Below are 6,397 nucleotides of genomic sequence, written 5' to 3' on the forward strand. Positions count from 1 at the left end.
GTCATATAGGCAATATAAGACTCATTGTTTTTTGTTGATCATATTTAATATATATATATATATATATTGAGATTAACTTATAAGTTATAACATTTATAAATATTAGTTAATGAGGTTATATTTAATTAACTATGTCTCTAAATCTCTAAATTAATTTTTATTTAACAAAGGAAACAAGAATTAAAGAAAATAAAGCTTAGGAAATCAATTACCAAAAAAGAGATAAGTTGTATGCTATAGAAAAAAGAGAAATTTATTTTTAAAATAGAAAAAATAGAAAATATTAGGGCTTAAACGGGCGGGCCTAGAGGGTCGGGCCGGGCTTGGCCCTAACGAGCTCAAATGAGTAGGGCCGAAGGGCCGAGCCGGGTTTCAATTGCATGGCCCTTACCCTACCCTATTTGAGAAAGGGTCGGGCAGGCCCGCCCTAATGCAAGGGCCGGGTAGGGCTTCAGCCCTATGGGCCAGGCTGGCTTAGGGCCGAAGGGCCAAATGATGACCCCTGGTCTAAGGCTACCTTGAGACATATTACCCGAAAGTTCCAGTAAAACCTCGTAATCAACCGCAAAAACGACAGCGTTCTCTTCAACACCGTGTCCAAAAGTACCAAACCACATGTAAAGGATCGCATGTCAGTGACTCGACAACAAAGGTAAACCAGAATAGAACCAAATCGTCCATGGGAATGACACCATATACATGGCATACCACCTAGACCTAATCCTAGCTCAAAGGAGTAGGAACCCAACCCTAACTCCGAGAAGTAGGGACTTATTAACACAGAACCAACCAACAACACAACTGAAATTAAACAACTAAAGCCTGAAAAACTGGAGACAAAACAACACCAGCACGGCCCAAAAGCAAAGGCCCAGCCCAACCACCTTTTCCCCCAATAGAGAGAGTGTGTAGTCGACAACCTTTCCTGCCACCGGCGAACTCCATCGTCCCAACTCCTCAACCTCACCTCACCTCACACCCTCACTGTATCCCTACGCCGCCACTCTGCCTCGCCAAATTGTAGACAGACCCGACACCCTATTAAAAGCCTCAACCAAATCCAAACCCAAGAATGAAACAGATCCCAAAAGGAATCGTCCCTGCCGAGTTCCGATCTCCACCGCCACAGCTCAGATAGTCGAGTCGGAAACGCCAAATCCCACCGCAGGAAAGAACCAGCATGTCGCGGCACCACTACCTCCGTTGCCCCTGATTCGAGAGGGACAGAACGATCTGCCCAACCCGGAAACAACACCCCATCCTCCATCCCTGGATCACACCTTTGCTCGGAAAGCCTGCCCTTATTCAGAAACAACATCCTCTCCCAGACCAGAAACGCGGCGGTGAGATTGCCGGTAGCTTTCGGTCGGGAGAGAAAACACTCTTTTTTTTCTTTTTTCCTCCCGCGCATGGGGCGCGTTCTATACCTAATAGAAAGAAGATTTTGTGCGTTTCACATAAAGAGTGTGGATTTCACTCCTCTATATAAACAATATATGATGCTATGTGGAGTAAAAGAATTACTTGCATACTATCACTATTCATGTGAAGTTTAAATTTTTAACGTTCGATATGTAGTAAACATTCATACGTCTAAATTTATATAATTGATCATTGATCCAGTATACTTGTACATTTATGCACTAATATTTTCAAATATCAATGTCCATGTTATTTGACATTCCAATCACGGAGGAATCAAGTTTAATGACCAAGTAACTCAAGAGAACATCACACCTCATTGCCCATTTGTCGATCCTCTTATCTCAACAATGTTGTTGATGTGATCAATTGAAATATAGACTCCAATTATTAGCAGCTTGTTTTCTTCAAATATCTCATTGTTCTCATTGAAGAAATATTGATCACACCATTCTCGTAGCAGGACCAACTCATGGGGTACCTGATTGGTTCACTCTTCGACAAAAGATAAGATTGGGGTTTCATGATTAAAAAGATTACTATTTGCTAGAATATCCAGAAAGTGATTGTTTCGGACGTTTTGAGTTGCTAATGTTTTGAGTATGAATTTGGATTGGCACAACTTTGGGCTTACTTGTCTGCTTTAGGCTTGATCCAAAAGGATTGATGAGACTTTACAATAACAATTTAGTGCGCCTCACATGATTTTGGTCAAATCAGCTCATATACGATACTTCAGCCTTTGTGTTCATAGTAGCTTAAAAAGGAGTGTTGTTAGAGTGATGTTTTGTTTTTTTTTTTTTGGGTTTTTGTCCATTAACTTTAGTTTTAGGGATTTTTTTCTCACTTATTCTATCAAGTTTTTTTAATTCTCCCTTAAAGTATTTTTAATAGACTCTCTGTTTAGAGTTTAGCATACTCTCTATTGTGACTCCTTAGCTATTTTGGAGAGCATGTTTAGCTTTTTATCTATTTTAGCAGTTGCACCAAACTCCTAAATGACTCTCTATTATAACTTATAGCTATCTCGCTCCTAAATATAGAGAGTGGGATGAGACTCTTTATCATTTGAAACATTCATTTTAAGTTATTTTATGTAATTTATAAATACATTTAAACTATTTAATATTTATTTAAAAAATAATATAAATTCAAAACTACTTAAAATAGAGAGCATTGATGCAGACGTAATCTTAAAGTGGCTAGCTAAAATGAATTTTTAGCTCCTTTAGCTAAAATGAATTTTTAGCTCCTTTAGCTAAAATGAATTTTTAGCTCCTTTAGCTAAAATTTGACTCAAAAATGGCTAGCACTGCTAAATATGCTCTTATCCATGAAGATTCTAATAAGATCTTCTCTAATACCCAATTATTTGTTTATTTTTTTAAGACTATTTTACCCTCACCCTTTGTTATACACACACACACACACACAGAAAGAAGCCATAGGAGACTTCGCAGGTCTCCGGATTCCAGTCACCGGTCGCCAGATTCCATTCAATGATCGCCGTATTTCGGTCACCGGTCGCCAGATTCAAGTCACCAGTTGCCGGAATCTGGTCACCTGCCGCCGCCCACCAGACTTCTCTGAAAACCTCGCCGGAGATCCTAAAGAGGTGGTCGGAGATCTCATAGGTCGCCGGAAAGGTTTATTGCCCTCAAATAGCTAGACCTGTATTGCTCCCCAATAGACGTCTATTGCTCCCCAATAGAATTTTCAGTAGCCAGAATGGGAACTAATCTTCCTAAATTTAGACAAATAAAACTTTGATTAAAGGAAAAAAAACAAAGAGATTACATCAATTCAAAACGTCTATTGCCCTCCAATAGAACTTTTTGTCATCGGAATGGGAACTATTCTCCCTAAATTTAGACAAATAAAACTTTAATTAAAAAAAGAGAGAGGAGATTACATCAATTCAAAACATTTATTGCCCTTCAATAGACCTTTAACAGACTTCTATTGCCCCAATAGAACTTTTTTTTTCCTTTCCTTTTGGACCTTCTGCCCCCATTTTACCAACAACAAAAAAATCTAAACTCATTTTACCAAAATATATATACTGGGCACCCACTTCCACTTCTCCTTTCGGTTGCGGACCCAGGACAGGAGTCGTCTTCAGCAGCGTCACGACGATCGCCAGCTTCTGGGGTGCACGACGATCGCCGCCTGCACCTTCCAGCTACACGTCTCCATCGTTGTCATCGTCGTCTTGCTTAGACTTCTCGGCTGCACCTTCACTACTGCACGAACTCGGTCGATTTGTTGTCGACTGCCGGCTCTGACGACATGCAGGCCATGGCGGATCGAGGCCTAGTCTTGGATATGCCAACATCGTTGGGGAGAGAGAGAGAGAGAGAGAGTAGTTTAGTAATTAAATTGAGGGTAGAATAGTTATTTTGCTTCAAATTGGGTTAGTGAGAATAAAAATTGGGTTAGTGAGAATAAAATTTGTTGCTGGAGTGAGAGAGATAATTTTTACACATTTTGGTGCTTTGGGTCAATAAGCCCTTTTTTTTTTTTTACCTTTTCCCAGTTCATTGGGAATTACTTCACATAAGTTTGGAAAATAATTGTAAAAATGGAAATAATTAATTGGATTATTTTTTGTTTTATCTTTTTTTTTGTCTATATTATTACTTTTTGTTTAAAATTAAAGATGGTAATAATATCATTTTTCAAATATGTTGATTTTCCAACATATGGTAATATATTAATTTTTTAATAGGTAGTAAAATGATTACATTTTAAGTGTTTTGTATTCTGATGATAATAATAGCGGAATAAAAAGAACGCTCTCTCTCTCTCGAGGAAACCCCAAAGGCCGATTTTTTGTTCTGGGAAATCATCCTCGTCCAACGACGCCTGGGCGCACCTGGTGGCCTCTGGCCTTGCCGTCGTCACGTGGTTGGCTGCCGAACGGGTATTGGATGGGCTATTGCTCATGGGATGGCATCTGATGGGGGATTTGCTCGGGGCTTGTGGTTGGTCTAGCTGGGCTGGAGTTTACAGGTGGTGGTCATGCTAGCAGATCTGGCGATCGAACCCTAATGATGGCGCCATCGATCTGGCTGGTTTGGCGGTGGCTCGGGCTTGGGTTTCTCCGTGGCGATTGTGGGTCGAGGCGACGTGGCTCGTGCTGTTTTTGGTCGTAGAAGGTATGCTCGTGGCGTGTCATGTGAGGTTTTGGGTCGCAGGCGGGGGATCATGGGGTGCGGATCAGGACGGTGCTGGTTGTGGTGGCGTGCGGCGGACGGAGCTTGGCTAACTGGTATGTGCGACGGGGATAGAGCTTGGATGGCAGATGGACTGGACCGGACTCTAGAGACATGGCCTTCATCCATGGAATACTTGAATTTGGCTGGCCATTGTATCCAACACAGGCAGGCTGCAGATATCTTCTTTGAATGATCCTCACATAATGATATGGAGAAATATATTCAACTTCTCTGTTTCCCTTCTGGATCCATTCTGGAGGGGTGGACCGGAACTTTAGTCTTAGCATGCAGTCATTTTTTCTGACATTTTTGACTGTGTTGACAATGATGGGTGGCAGGCCCTTGAGATCATCATTTGTTTTAGTCCATAAATTATGGACAAAACCATTTTCAACAAGCTAGAGCTTGTGTTCTTGAGGATGTTCACTCTGAGCATTTACTAAGTATCTTCCAACATAAGGTCCTGCGACTATAAAGTGTGTTGGAGGGATACATGCTTCAGCATTATGTTTCCCTATCAGATCATGAAACTCGAACCACTCTGATTCTTTTAGTGCTATGATAGGAACTTTAGCACTTTCTAAATCGTCAAGGTAGTGAATTTTTTCTTTCTGGACAGCACTCTACTGTGTATGAACTTCTTTAAACTATGGTCTAGCATTTTCATAGAGTTCTTCAGCTAGTGCAAACAGAGATGGGAATATGATGTCACTGTTTCTTTCCTGAAAAGCAAATAATAGGTTATCTAAAATTGCCTTCTGGTGGTATGCTAGCCTCCTGCCAGTTCTGAACACAGGATCAGCGAAGGTTTTCAGTTCATAATTGAAAACATTTATAACTCCAGTTGGAGTTGATTTGCTTTTTGGCAAAACAACAGCCTTCAACAGTCTTGATGAGCCTTTACCGTCTGTCATTTGAGACAGGCTAGCTAATCCTTTACCCTGGGATTGATCAGTTGTGGCTAAGCCTTTTGGACTTAGTAGAAACCTTTTGAGGATTTTTTCTTTGGGATCCTCAGTAGTTTCATGTTCTATCCCAATTCTTCTGCTCCTGGGATTGCGACCTTCGTCGTCATCTTTTTGGCTGAACATTGCCATTTCTCTGGTTAAGGCATCTGGAAGATAGTTCTTGTTTTCTGCAATTAATTCAACATTATAATCATATTGGTTAAGAAATAATTGTCTGTTTGATAATCTTCCTCAATCAGCGGCTTTATCAAGTTTAAAATTTTTTAAATTCTTTACTCTAGCACAATCAGTGCGGATAGTAAAGGGTTTTCCAAGAAAAGCTAGAGAATTTAAAATTGTTTTCTTGACAGCCAAAATTTCTTTTTCCCCAGTGGGATAATTTAGTTCTGCAGGGCTGAACTTGCCACTACAAAATTTACAGATCTTTTCAATGTTAGTTCCAGACGTTTTTGCCAGAACAACACCGGACCAGTAATTATCACTCACATCCGTTTGGAGAATTATCTCATCATTTTCTTCTGGTTGTTGAAGAGGAGGGAGGTTTTTGCAGAGATAGTTTATCTGCTTCACAATTTTTTCATCATCTTCTGTGAAGTTCCATTTTCTGTTGGAACTGGTTTTAGGAGATAACATTGTTGTTAGTCCTGATATTTTGGGAATAAAATCCCTTCCATAGTTGATGACTCCCAAGAATCTCTCTAGACTCTTTGCATCAGGAATTCTATCTGGGAATTTCCAAATTTTCTCAAGGATGTGAGGTTGGAGTTTTATCACTCCATTCTTGATGTT

The sequence above is a fragment of the Rosa chinensis genome, chromosome 4, assembly GCF_002994745.2.
Source record: "Rosa chinensis cultivar Old Blush chromosome 4, RchiOBHm-V2, whole genome shotgun sequence".
NCBI classification, from domain to species: Eukaryota; Viridiplantae; Streptophyta; class Magnoliopsida; order Rosales; family Rosaceae; genus Rosa; species Rosa chinensis.